The sequence below is a fragment of the Melanerpes formicivorus genome, unplaced genomic scaffold (genome assembly GCF_026170545.1).
Source record: "Melanerpes formicivorus ecotype bairdi unplaced genomic scaffold, bMelFor1.0.p_v2 SCAF_19, whole genome shotgun sequence".
In the NCBI taxonomy this organism is placed as follows: Eukaryota; Metazoa; Chordata; class Aves; order Piciformes; family Picidae; genus Melanerpes; species Melanerpes formicivorus.
The window spans coordinates 9,554,127-9,568,155 of record NW_027142371.1 but is presented as its reverse complement, the minus strand read 5'-3'; positions in this window follow the sequence as shown (position 1 = coordinate 9,568,155).

The window sequence follows — 14,029 nt, the reverse complement described above, 5'->3', positions numbered from 1 at the left end:
CATGTGATCCCTGCAAATAGTTAAATATTGATGGCTGTAGGGGCAGTAAACTGTGCCATAGGACACCGAAAGTTGGAATGCGTCACCAGACGCTGCTGTCCTCAGTTTTTGCTTAATGCCAGGAGCACCGTCACACCACTGAGGTCTGGTGGAACACTTTCTTGATAGACACCATATGGGAACAAGAGATCAGGCAAAAATCATCCTGTGTAGTACTAATTGCTTGAATCTGGAGAGCATCTAAGGACTGAAAGTTCTACCTGCAAAGTCAAGAGTGGAATGGTAGATCAGTGCCATGTACAGAGGTAAGGCTGATCAGCATCAAAAGTCCCAACTTTGATACAAAAAAATTGAATTGTTAATCTTGGCTTCTGATAAATGTTTCCTTGTCATGATTCTATCAATCACATCAGTACCTACATCTTGATTAATTTAAAGTGCAGTGATGTGTAATCCTATAGCTTTGTATATGAAAGACAGAGGGAAAAAAATTCTGTGGTAATCACATTTAAAAAGTGAAGCACATCTGGAATCCACATGCAGGTAAGCATTTGAGGAGGCTTATTGAGATTTTTGCAGTAATAAGGAAATAACTGACAAAACTATTGTAACTAGTAAAAGGCAGAAATTCCAATATGAATTCTAATTTTTTATTTTTTAAAGGTAATAAATCCTGAAGTGTCTGTTCTGCCCTTAGGTCTTTCCTAGACCTTCATAAGCTAGGGTTCAATGCAGGACATGTGGAGTCTTCTTGTAAGTAATAATAGGACTCACTAAAAAGACTGCATTGTGACTGAAAATCATCATTTCTGAACTTGTATATTCCCAATGTCTTTACTTGTATGTCCATGGACACAGTCCACAATTAACTGTGATGTTGTCTGCCTGTGCTGCTGTTGGTAACAAATGTTTACGTGTGGACAAAAGTGCTACATTGCTGCTCCTTATGGAAGAGAGCAGAGTTTCTCCTAGTTGTGTTCTTAGTTGGGTAAACGCACTTGAGATAAAAATAAATAAATAAAATAGTCACATTAATGCCAGATAAAATGCTGGAAGTGATGAAACCTGTTGGAACTAAAGCATGAGATGAAAGCCATCCTCAGGAGTTTATTTCATGGCTTTTTTTTCTTAGAGTAGAAGTGTTTGTTTTCACAATATGCACAAATGCAAGCTCAGAGATGGAGTTTTAATCAGAATTTTCTTTTTTAAATCATCATAGAGCAGAGATTCTTAATGGGTTTTCTATGCCATCCTATTAAAATCTATGGAGTGAGTTTAACTTCACAGCAAAAGAAATTAAAACCAGAACACAATCCCTAGCATCATGCCATGACTCTGGGTTAGATGAGATTCAGCAGGACACAGAATTGCTGTGATAACTAAAAGTTCTGTTGCAAAGTTCCCATGACTGTTCTGGTCTGAAAAAAAAAGCAATTGTGAAAAGTTTTGTCAGACATTTTATTTAATTGAAACAGTTTGTGGTCATTCTTAATTCTGTGACAAATTTTTTATGATTGTTTTTTAACTTTTCCTTATTTTTCTCAGCACTCTTTCATCTTCATAATTAAAGAAAGGCCAAAAAGAGAGTGTGGCTCAGCAGAGCAGATGAAGGAGACATTTCCTAAGGGGTTTCTTGTTTAAAAAAAAAACCAAAACAAAAAGCCAACCTCAGCACAGGATAGTGGTAGTGGCAGGCCTGGGAGCATTGCACTATAGAGTGGAACTGCTACTTTACTGTGCTAGAACATGTGAGATAAAACTGCTGTGGACTTGGTAACTCCTCCTATCTGCTGTGATTTTGGGGTTTGGTGCTGTCCCTAAAATTAGCACTACAAAGAATGACACTTCCAATAACTAAGCCTTGGCAGAAGTACAGCTGAAAAACACAACTAAATCATTATTTATCCCTGTATGCTAGCAAAGGTAGGTAGTTTCTTATTCCTCCTCCAAACCAGAAGGGAAGAGAATGAGTAGGTAGAAACAGGAATGACAGAAAGTCAAGTGTGATAAGCATAGTCTCCTCTGTTATCATTTCTCCTTACAGTCTTTCATACATGTGCCATGCAGTCATAAGGCTAATACAGTAACTGTCTACTGTCAGTGAGCCTAAAGTATCTGTTGCTTTTGAGAGAGATTTTCCAAGGTATAAATGAGGGTTGGTAGTCTGCAATAGAAGGTAATGCTGTTAGTATTTTACGGGGTCCAAATACAACTTTGTTTTGGCTTTAGTAGTTTTCGTTCCAGTAGTCTGCTGGGGAGGATTTGGTTAGGCCCATCCCTCTGTTGTGCTTCTACAAACTTTGTCTGCTAATCTGTCTTGTTTATTGCATAGTAAACACCAAAGGTTTTCTCAGAAGAGTCTGAGTGCTCTTATAAGCATAATTACATACAGAATGATGTGCCCTTTTCCCCTTTCACATTTCCATGTAATTAACTAAGCCATCAGTTGGGTTTTGTTAACATAAAACTGGAATAGTAGTTTTGGCTTCCTTTCATGTTCTTCAGTAAAACTTGTGAAAAAATACTATATGAAAACAAATTTTCTATTCTCCTAGCTTCCTGAAGAATTTGGGCTTCGGTAATCTATTTTGGGGAAAGGCATTGTGTCCAGATCTTACCAGGCTACAGAGCTGCTTTTGTGTTTGGTTTGGTTTTCCTTTACCCTGATTTTATTTGGACTCCTGTTTTGGCTAGTAATTCCCAAGCCTGGACTGAACCCAAACATAAATTTTGGTACTCAGTGTATAAAGGGTGTAAGCAATTTGAACCACTTCATTTTAGAATTCTTCCAGAAAGGTCATTTCACTCCTACTGAATGAGAGAGATGTGTTTGTTTTATCAAGAGTTCTTATAAACACAGGTCCTCTCTTCCAGTCAGGATTGCTCAGGAAATTAGTTTATTAATGATGTCTAAATCTCCCTGTGTTCAGTGAAAACACTAGAAGGTTCTATGTCTAGTCTTACAAATTATGTCGTAAAAGAATTAGGGAACTATTTATGGTAGATATAGATTGATATTTCTGGTATTTGGAAATATTATTCCATGGAAATAACCAGTAAGTAGAAAATGCCAAAACAGCAGGAATAGAAGATATAGTTGCCACAGACATGGCTACTCTGTTTGTCCTTCATGCCATCAGAGCACTTTCCTTTCTTCCGTGGTCTCTAAACTCTTATTTATGGAATCTATTTGCCCTCAGAACTTCTTGCGATGTACAAAGCGGTTGTCACCGGGTTTAGATTTGAGGTTTTCTAAGCAAAGTGTTTGTGCACTTTTTTCCTGTTAATGCTACAGTCTTTTACTTTTTACAGAAACATTTTTAATCAATTTTCTATCGTTTATGCCAAGGTTCCATGCTTAACTATGTCAGTACCCTTTATGATTGTTGATCATTTAAATAAAAAACTATTTCTATCCCATTATTTCATTGCTTTGATCACTGTGGATGAACTATACCTGTTTTATTCCTGTTTTAGCACAGCACAACCAAGTGCTGTATTTAATTCAAAATCTGGATAAGTGTTACATGAAAACTGTTAGGGGAACTTTTCATTAAGTAACCAAGTGTTTGAATTTAACTCATGTTATTCAAATATCCTTCCATATAAGAATATTGGTTGTTTTTGTTTTGTTTTAATAAGAGATGTTCTTTCTGATTTGTGTTTTGTTGATTTTATGATTTTCATATCCTTGCATTGCAAGAACAACTCAGAATCACCTGCAGTCTGTGGCTGAGGAGGAAAATTAATTCTAGTCTCATGAAACACAGGACAAACCATTCAGCCACTTCTCTAAGTTCCTTTCACTTGCAGTTCATACTCACCATTTTGTGATAGCCACACAAAACAGGGATTATAGTTAATCTGTTCAAATTTAGTGTCATTTCAGAACCAACTCAAATGACTAAAGATTATTCAGAATAAATTAAAAGTGTGTAGGAAATTAGAAAAGTGCTTAAACTCACCTAAAATCTGAATTCCAAAATCTTTAATTAACTTCACACCCTCCAAACTACGCAACAAGAGTCTGTGCTACTACAAGAGTTAAGTAGGATAGAACAATTAAGTTTTGGTTATCTTTCTCAACATGTTTTGCAGTATTAATGAGAGCTCAGGATCACTTTCTGTTTATTATTAGGTTTTCTTTCTATAGTTTCCATCCTGGACTACCTACTCTTTTGCTAATGTTTGCTCTTCCTTCTGAGCAACCCTGTAATCCCAGTCGATGTGGAGGTGCTTGTATGCACAGGGCCACACCAGTTGCACGTTTGAGAAATGTTTGCAGGCACAATACTCTGTTCTGGAAGCTAGCACAACTGTTCAGCACAGCTACTTCCCTTTGTCTTTGTCCACTGCTTTTGTGGATGAGTAATTACATGTGATTGTTTATTCTTCTGAAAATGTACTTCTCAAGAGCAGCATTTTCCCATGCTTTGGTAGTATTTATGAAGTGTGCTCTCTTCTCACTGCATACAAGGGAGGCTGGAGAAATACAGAAGTATTTGCAAGTGAACTTGAATTCTGCACAATATTAGGTAATTGAAAAATAGAAAGATGTATCTGCTCCTTAGAATGCTGGGATAGTCTCACAGATTGAAATGTGAACAGAGTTTTGTGGGGAAAAATTTTATTTCTTGTTGTTGAATTTGGGAAAGACATTGTCCATTTTACAGGCTCAGTTTATTGTTGGTGAAACACAAATGGTGATTCTCACTTTTGTTAATTGCTTTGAGAGCTGTGGATAAATTATGACACATAAAAATGAGATAGCACTGCTCTCCTAGCCTGCATGGCAGAGTCACTGCAGTCCTCAGGGAAGCTGGACAAGTTCACTTCTGGAAGTGTTTCAAAAGTAAGCAGCCATTTCTGCTTTCCTTTGTATATATTTATCTGTGAGAAAAGATACTTAAGTACTGCAGTAGTAACATTGTTTCCAATGGATATTATGATGAGCTTTGTGTATTTTGAGGGTAAGGCATGCTACAAAAACTGTGCAAAGCTTCAGGATTGGATAATTCAAGATAATTGCCCTTAACAGAGAAATTAAATACAGTCATCACCTTTGTCCTGTTCTAGAGCTAATCTCAAAAGGACTCAAAACTCTGTTGACAAAAACATTTTAATTAACTGCTGATCATAGATGTAACTTCAGTATTTAACATCCACTCTTCAACTTTGCACTTAAAACTTGAGCAATTCCTGCAAAGGTTGGATTTTTTCAAAAACAAAGCAAAAAAGTCACCAGTTTTAAAGTAATTTCCTTAGACGAAAAAGATAGACATGTGGCAAGCAATGCAGCTAGAAACTTTGGCATACCAAATCTCTGTTACATAAAATCAAGGCTAAAAAGTGTTGAGAAGCTATTACTGCCAGACAGCTACAGACCATGACCTTCCTATCTCAGGAATTAGAATCCTAAATCTAACTATGTTTTTATTATCTTCAGTGCTTTTCTTATTTTATTATTTTGATACAAAAAAAATGTAGCAGGAGGTGTGAAGTGGTATGGAACAGTACATGAAAGTAACTTGCTGAGCATTTGGATAGCTGTGTGGATACTTTTGGACTAACCTCTAAATCAATTAAGTCCAGCTCAGATCATTCATGACCACAAATCATTCCCATATGAGGACTTCTCCATAAATATGATAAATAAATCTCCATAATGAAGACCAGGACTGCCACTGGCCTGCAGTGGTGGTGTCAGAGACAAGGGACAATGGCGTACCAGAATTAAACTATATTCACAGGAATTTTCTTTCAAATGAAGCCATTTGGAAGAGCAAAGACACCCTGCAACATGTCTGCTAGTCATTGCCACATAGAGGAATTTTTGTTGTTAGTGAAGTATCTCTCACGGGAACTTCATTTAACCAGGTAGTGGGAGGATAACTTTGCCTGGCTTGCAATAAGGAAAACACAAGTGTAGGTGCTTTGCTTGTAGGAAGGTGTAGAGGGAGAATGCCGAGACATAAATGGTCAAACAACAGTGAAAGTGGCAATTACAAGAGTGAAGTCCCTGGACAACTGCTACTTCAATAATGTTGGGTCGGGGGGGGAGGGAATAAATCTCTCTTGGATTGACAGTGTCTCTCAATCATAAACGTCATTCTTTATGTTGAGTTGCCATTTTCCTTGGAATTGTAACAATTTTTTTTTAATCATTGTTTTGAGATGCACTTAGAGTTTTTTAGGAGAGAAGGACTGTGTAAAAGGTGATTTCATTAGGTAATTTGCTATACTTTTAATGTGTCACTATTCTAAAATTCTAAGAATTTGAGCTCTCTTCCTATAGAAGGCAAGCTTTTGCCTTTTAGGTCAATCACACAGAATCACAGAATGTTAGGGGTTGGAAGTGACCTCAAAAAATAATCATCTAGTCCAACCACCCTTCCAAATCACAATTGCCTAGAGTAGATCACACAGGAACTTGTCCAGACAAGTTTTGAATGCCTCCAGAGAAGGAGACTCCACAACCCTTCTGGTCAGCCTGTTCCAGTGTTCTGTCTCCCTCACAGTGAAAAAGTTTTTCCTTATGTTCATGTGGAACCTCCTACGCTCCAGCTTGCACCCACTGCCCCTGGTGCTATCACTGGACGTCACTGAGAAGAGCCTGGCTCTGTCCTTCTGACACTTGCCCTTTACATATTTATAAACATGAGGTCACCCCTCAGTCTCCTCCAAGCTAGAGACCCCGGGTCCTTCAGCCTTTCCTCATAAAGGAGATAAAATACTGTGAGTGTTTGAACCTTTAAAACTTTCTGCAGCTTAAAACCACCTTTGACAGATGGCTGGATGACTTAATGATCTTGGGTACACTTAAATGCCTAGAAATTTAGTACAAGCAGGTCAACAGGCAATGGAAGGTTCATTCACGAGTTCGTCCTTAATGACCCATCCTCCGATGTTTGTACAAGGCAGCCTGCCTGTTTCTACCACGATCTTCTGAAGAACCAGTCTTTTTTAGTGGGGGAGAGGGCAAAATAATATAGATCCTTGAGGAATAAACAGAAAAACTGTGTACTGGACAGTTTCAAAGTTTCCTTTAAAAAATGCAAATCCATAAGCTGTCAGAATTCTTTCAATCTGTTTTCATAGAATTAACAGTGCAGTGTTCACATTGTTGTATTGTTGCACACAGACTCTGAGTGATGTCACTTAGGATTTTCTTCCCACCTTAATTCTATGTAAGGCATTTTTTAGTGCTGTTTAGCCTGTATTTGAGCAAGGTCTTTCTTAGCCTGTATGGAAGTGGCCTGTATAGATACACCAGGGGACAGGTTAGCAGTTTGGTTTTGTCTGTAAGCTCAAAAAAGAATGTTCTGTATTTGGGAAACTGTATATTCATATGATGCTGGTAACAAAACATGAATAAATATTACAAATAATATATTTTTAATAGCTCTAGGTGGAGAATAGTTGATTATTTAAAAGTACATTTTAAGTGCTAAAAACCTATCAAGAGAGGTTCCTCAGTAAGGTAATAGTTTAGTCCTAAGGGATTGCACTAATATGGATGCTGTGTGAAATATGAAGCAGTGTGAGGAAGATGGTAAGGATCTTTTAGGCAGAAACAAAATTTCAAGAAGAGCCTTTGGCAGATGTGTAAATATGCAAGTCTGAGAAAGAAATGAAAAATTTCCAGAGGAATTATTCAAGAAAGCAATGTTGTGATGTTTTGTACAACAATGTTCCTATGGCTTTTAAGTGAAAACTGAGCTTGGTAAAAACATCTTAAGGCTTTTTTCCATAGATGAAATCTGAAAACAGTGGAATCTGCAGTAGGAGAAACAGATGAAGCACAAATAGTAGCGAGAACTATTTTGTGTATGAGCAGAAGAAAACTTGAAAAATAAAAGCTGATGAACTTAGGAACTTTCTGGACAGCTGATGTTCCGATTCAAACTCTTGCACAAACTCACTTTAAAAGGGCTATCAGAAAGATTGGTTGGGTTTTATTGGGGGTTTTTGTTGGGTTTTTTTGGCTGCTGGTGGGTTTTGCTGTATTTAGTTTTGGTTTGGGGCAGGGAGGGTGGGTTTTTTTAATTTAAACTCTGATACCTTATTCAGGCCAGAAAAGAGAAATCACACTTATCAAAAATGTTGGCAGTTGTGCAAAATAAAAAGTTGTTGAAAGATCAAACTGAACTTGCTCTTGCTGCATCAGAGGCAGCAGATGCTGGAGGCCTCTCTGTTCCAGTCTGCAGCTGTGCCATGTTCTTTCTTAACCAGCATGTCTTGAGAATTAGGACAGGAGAGTTAGAAACTTGTGTTTCTTCCAATAGACAGTGTTCATTTTGAAACTGGTATTTTTCACACAGTGAGGCAAGCATAGTAGGAGCAGTTTCAAAACAGCCGCTGCCTTTTGAAAACAAATTACTGAGAGTGCTGCATATGTGGAAATAAAGGTTTTGAGTACTATTTGTGAAGACAATGCATGTGACTAGCAAAACACGTTTACTCAGTTTGCTCTGTGATATTTGGGAGAACACATTTGCAACATCAATGAAATAATCACTGCAGTAAAATGCCCTCCTGGAATCCTTTGCTTGGGTGGTATAGTTCTGTATCTCAAGAATGAGGGCCCAGTGCCCACAGTGTCTGTCAAACACATGGTGGAACAGCTTGCCTGATGCTGCATTACATGCTGCCCTTAAGAATATGTGCAAGATCATACACAAAGTTGTACTCAGAGGTTGGATGTGGCACAGTGATTGCTATGTATGTTCACTCTGTGAGACTGTGCTCCTTGCTTAGTTTTCTTAGGTTTCTACTCAACACTGCAATTCTTCAATATAGGTTATGGTAACAGCATGTCAGTGTTCCTCTAAAAATGTTTCTAACCCTACTAGTTGGAAGTATGCAGGGGGACAGGAACCAACCAACCAAAACAAAACTAACATGCATAGGCAGCTATAACCAAAGGAAACAGCTGTTGAAACCTTCTACGTGCCTTAGTTCTGCTCTTGAGTTTCACGTGGACATGCTACTCTATATATGGTATGGTGATGTTCTGTAGACTCCTTTCTTTTCTGTTTTTTTCAGGTAGGGAACAGGTGACTTAAGATATTCAAAGAGGAATAGTGACAGTTTTACCAAAAGACATTAATCCTTCACATATTCTCCAAGACAACCAGAGCACTTGTAAAATTGTTATTTGGAGAGAAACACAGATAAGGGCTGTTCATAGGGATCTTAACGTGGTCCTTGCCTTGGTCTTGCTCTGTGTTAATGTGTGCAATAAATGCCTAAGTAATTTGTCCAAGATCTCAGAACAAGATAGTAGCAGAATCAGATGATTCAGAGGTTACTAAACTCTAATGCAGGATTTCCTCTCCTTAAACTTTCCTCCTCCTTCTTCTTCTATGCTCCTCCTAGAGTGAAACTATGCAATCTTGCTGAAACTCTTTGATTGATGTTCTTTCTTTAAGCAAAACCTAGGATCTGACACAGGTGTTCAGATGTTTTAATTCAGATTTGTGTAAAGAAAGGTTTTCCATTTAAGAATTTAAATACCTAGGTTCAATCTGGTTCTTAATTGGAGTGTCTTAAAAACATTGAAAACATGACCCTTAGCTGACCCATGACTATCCAAATTGATGCCAGAAGGAGCTGTAAACTGGCTTCATTGTGAAATTAATGGAATTATCGTCTGTGATGATACAGGGAAACAAAGTACAGATTTTAAAACAAGCTGTTTGGGGAACTGCATCATAAGGGTTATCAGATTTGCATAAATACATGCATTGTTCCAGGAATCTTCTAAAAGAGCCTCTGGGCTTTCCTTTTTACACTTGCTTTACTCTAGGAAATTCAGCTAATCCACCTGCCATTCAATATATATTTTATATTGTTACAATAGTCTGCACACTGATCTTTTTGTTTTTTTTACTGGTAAAAGCCTCCAACCATCCTCACATTTGCATGTAAAGTATTTGCATAGCTGAGGGCCCACAGTGGTAAGCTATGGCAGCTTACCTCCTGAGCAGTATAGACTGCGGGGCCTGGAACTAAGTTGGTTCTCACTCTGAGAAGCAGCTTCAAGAGAAATTAGTTAAATATGATTTGTTGCCCAATGGGGTATCCATTATAACCAGCAAAAAAGAAATTCCCATCTTCTCTAAGATTATTTCATTGTTTAATATATACTGGTTCTCTAGTGTCTAAATGATCCTGTCCATATCAGATTTTAAGATATTCATAGGAAAAATGAAGTCAACTTACTCTTACAAGGCTAACAAGTGCTTGCAAGTCAACTATGTTGATAGGTATCTGCAGCATATTTGAGTCAAAGTGTCTGTTTACTGATGCCCAAATGATGGCACACATTAAAGATGTTTAGGTGTCTAAAGAAACACAGAGGGGCAAAAAGAGCTTTTAGATGGGCTTGCACATCTGCCAGAGTGGTGAACATGGGAAATGACTGTCAAACTGGTGTGTTATAAAATGGATATGGGTCATATTGAAATACTATGACAACTAAGCTAGAAGGTCTAGATGTGGGGAGGGGTGTTCAATGTAGATGCTGGTGTGACTCTAAGCTAAAACCCAGGAAGAGCCCAAGGATTCAGTGAGGTGTTCCCACAGCAGAGCTGAGACTTGAACCTCTTCCCAAACCTCTGTTGAAGCTCAGCTCTGCTAGTTATCACTACACGGATATCTTTGGAGCACAGATCAAGGCATGCCTAGCTTCTAAAACACTTTGTTTTCAAGCACATTTTAAAAGTATTCTGACTTCCAAGGTATTCAAAGTTCAATATGCTTTAACTTGCTTAATGTGTTTAAGTCTCTGCATCCTGACATTTCATTGTATCATAAAGCTCTCCATGTTATAAGTGTATCTTTTCCATTGTAAAACACAGCAGTGAAAACAGACACTGTTTCCAATCTCATCTGTTTATAATTTTGCTTGATTACTATTCCAACAGATTTCAAAATGTGGATTTAAAGATTTTGTGTTCATATGGCTAGAATTATTCAGTCTGATGTTAGTCTGCAACTTACTTTTATCAGGACAAACTATTTTATTTTCTTAAATCATCTTGAACCGAACTGTCATGATTGTACTCAGCAGTCTTTCGCATCAGTTATTTCTGCCTAGCTGTTCTCAATTCCAGCTCCTAAAAGCAACATCTTGAGTATGTGTGAAAGATTCTAGATGCTGCTCATGGAAACATTTTTCAGGCTTGAGTGCTAGGGAACTAAAAGTAATCAGGAGGTAAGAACACATCCCAGAACTGTGGCCACCATTTCTTTTCATAGAATCATAGAATCAATGAGGTTGGAAAAGACCTCAGAGATCATCAAGTCCAACCTATCACCCAACACCTCATGACTAAACCATGGCTCCAAGTGCCACATCCAATCCCCTCTTGAACACCTCCAGGGATGGGGACTCCACCACCTCCCTGGGCAGCACATCCCAATGGCCAATTCCTCTTTCTGGGAAGAACTTTCTCCTCACCTCCAGCCTAAACCTCCCCTGGCACAGCTTGAGACTGTGTCCTCTTGTTCTGTTGGTGGTTGCCTGGGAAAAGAGACCAACCTCTGCCTGTCCCCAGCCTTCCTTCAGGTAGCTGTAGAGAGCAACGTCTCCCCTGGTCATGATAAGAAGAGTATTATACTGCATGAAACATTTGAGTTCTTTCCTTGTAGCAAGAGAAACTTTACATGTTCTTTTTTGCTCAGCTGTGCTGTGTGAGAGAGAAAGGCTTAGATGTCAAGCATGAGGATTTCAAAACCATCAAAAGCATTTAATTCAGTCTCTACTGGCATATCATGCCAGCAGTTTCATGTTTTATTATGTAGAAAAAACAATTCAGTTCTGCTGTTGGAGGACACAGAAAATACCATTTAGCACACTCTAAAAACAGATGAGGAATGATTATGTTATCACAGTATAGCCAAAAAAAAAAATACTTCTGCCTGTATGACAAAATAACCCTAAAAATGTATCACTTTCTCCCACTCATGTATCTGGTAGACTTCAGTGTGTTACAAAACCCACTGGCAAGGGTGAGGATAATTAAATGTGAATAAATCAAGAATCTATTTTAATGGTGTAGATTTCTTTAACAAACAAACAAACAAAAAATGAAACCACTTTCCTGGTGAAGTCATCTTCTTCCTCCTACACCGCCTTATTTTGTTATCCCCATAGTGACATAACAGAGGAGGAGGATCTACAGAAGAATCACAGGTTTTACAAGCGTTTTATAATATGTGGGAAGAATGAGAAGGAAAAGAATTGTATCCCCAAAAGCAAGGAGCTACTTATTCTAATGCACAGGAAATGAGACATGAACTCTGCTCAGGGAATAGTCGACTGACTCTGCAGGAAGGCATCACCCCTTTCACACTCACAGCTTTGACAGCCCTCCTAGACTCTGACATCAAAGGCTGTGCCTTTCACGAGGCACAGCCAAGGAGTAAAGAGTTGGAGGTGGTGATGGACACCATTGTCTTCAAGGCACTTATCCACTCTTGCTGATCTGTTTACCTGAATGGTTTTGCTGTAACTTAAGCCCTCTATTACTTCCTTCTGGGATCTCAGGCAACAAAATACTGCTTTCCTGTCACAGCCTTTTGCATTTGGTAACTTCATTCCCATCTCCACTCTTCCTGCACCTTTGCAGGCTAAAATACTGAAATTCCTTCAAACCTCCCTTCTATGATGGTTTTTCTAACTGGTATTAGCAAATGAAAACTTAACTTTTTTTTTTAAATAGGGAACTGGAATGAGAACTATGCACCACGGACAGAATTAGGGCAGAGATATATAAAACCTGTTTTCTAGAGAGCAAGAACTGAAGATAATTTGTTGTTATAAAAGTAAACACAAGTGTCCTCAAAATAACATCTCAAAACAAGAACATTTTTGCAGTACACCTAACTATGCTAATGTTACATGCTGAAAGAAAAGTTGTTTCTACCTTCCCCAAATAATTACATTTTAAGAGTTGTTTCTTAGCTTAAAACTTCCATTAGTTGCATATGAAATTAATTTTCTGGCTAATTTTTAAAGACTTAGTTTTTGAATTAGCTTATCATCTAGTTACAAATTAAAAATTGGTCAAGTGAGTCCCTAAGAGCTGAGGAATATTAATGGTGACATTTTCTATAATCATATGAAATTAGATAAAAGCAATCTCATGGCCATTAACTATTTCCAGACAGAATGGTAGCTGGACTCCAGAACCTATCACATCCAGTTTTCAGGTATATGCTGTGCTTTACAGATTTATTTGGAGACACCTATGGTAAGCTCTTCTGGTTTGATAAAAGAGTAATTTCTCATTTTCTTTCTTTTGCTGTAGTCATGATGGGCTAAGAAACTGCTAGTGGTACATTGGCACAATGTTTTCAGCTACTGTGCAGAGGCCCAAAACCAAACTATTTGAAAGTGGAATTCACATAGAAAAAGAGATGGATTTTTCTTTCTTGAGGAAAAAGCACAACAATAACACCCACGGCCCGCTACTTACAGGCTAAATCTACCTGCATGCCAAAGAACGAACACAATTTGTTATTTTTGTTTTCAGTGAACATTTGAAATAGTGGAAATCATGTGGGACTGGGGAAGGTGTGAATCCATCTTCAAGTGCAACATTTAAATTGAATTCACATGAAGGAAGACAGTAGAAATCCAAACACAGACTGAGCGGCTCATCTAAAAGCTGAACTGTATCCGTTGAGGAGGCGCTGACAGCCTTGTTAGCACTGGGATGTGTTTGCTATTCCAGGAAAAAAAGAAAAAATTAAACCCAAAAAAACCCACCCAACTGAAGCTGAAGTCAGTGAACATTGTTCACAAAAACAACTTGCGGTCCAAGTGACCGTTGCCGCCTCATTTGTTCCAGAATACAGATTAGGCCAGATGAGGACTCTGTTTCTAGCAAAGGGGCACAAATTTGTGATGCAATTTTTTTGTCCATAATTATTATCAAAGAATTTTGTATTTTCCTACTCAATCCTCACACCATTAGAACTATCAGCCTTTTGAAGAAGGCAAGTTTTTGTATGAGCTGAG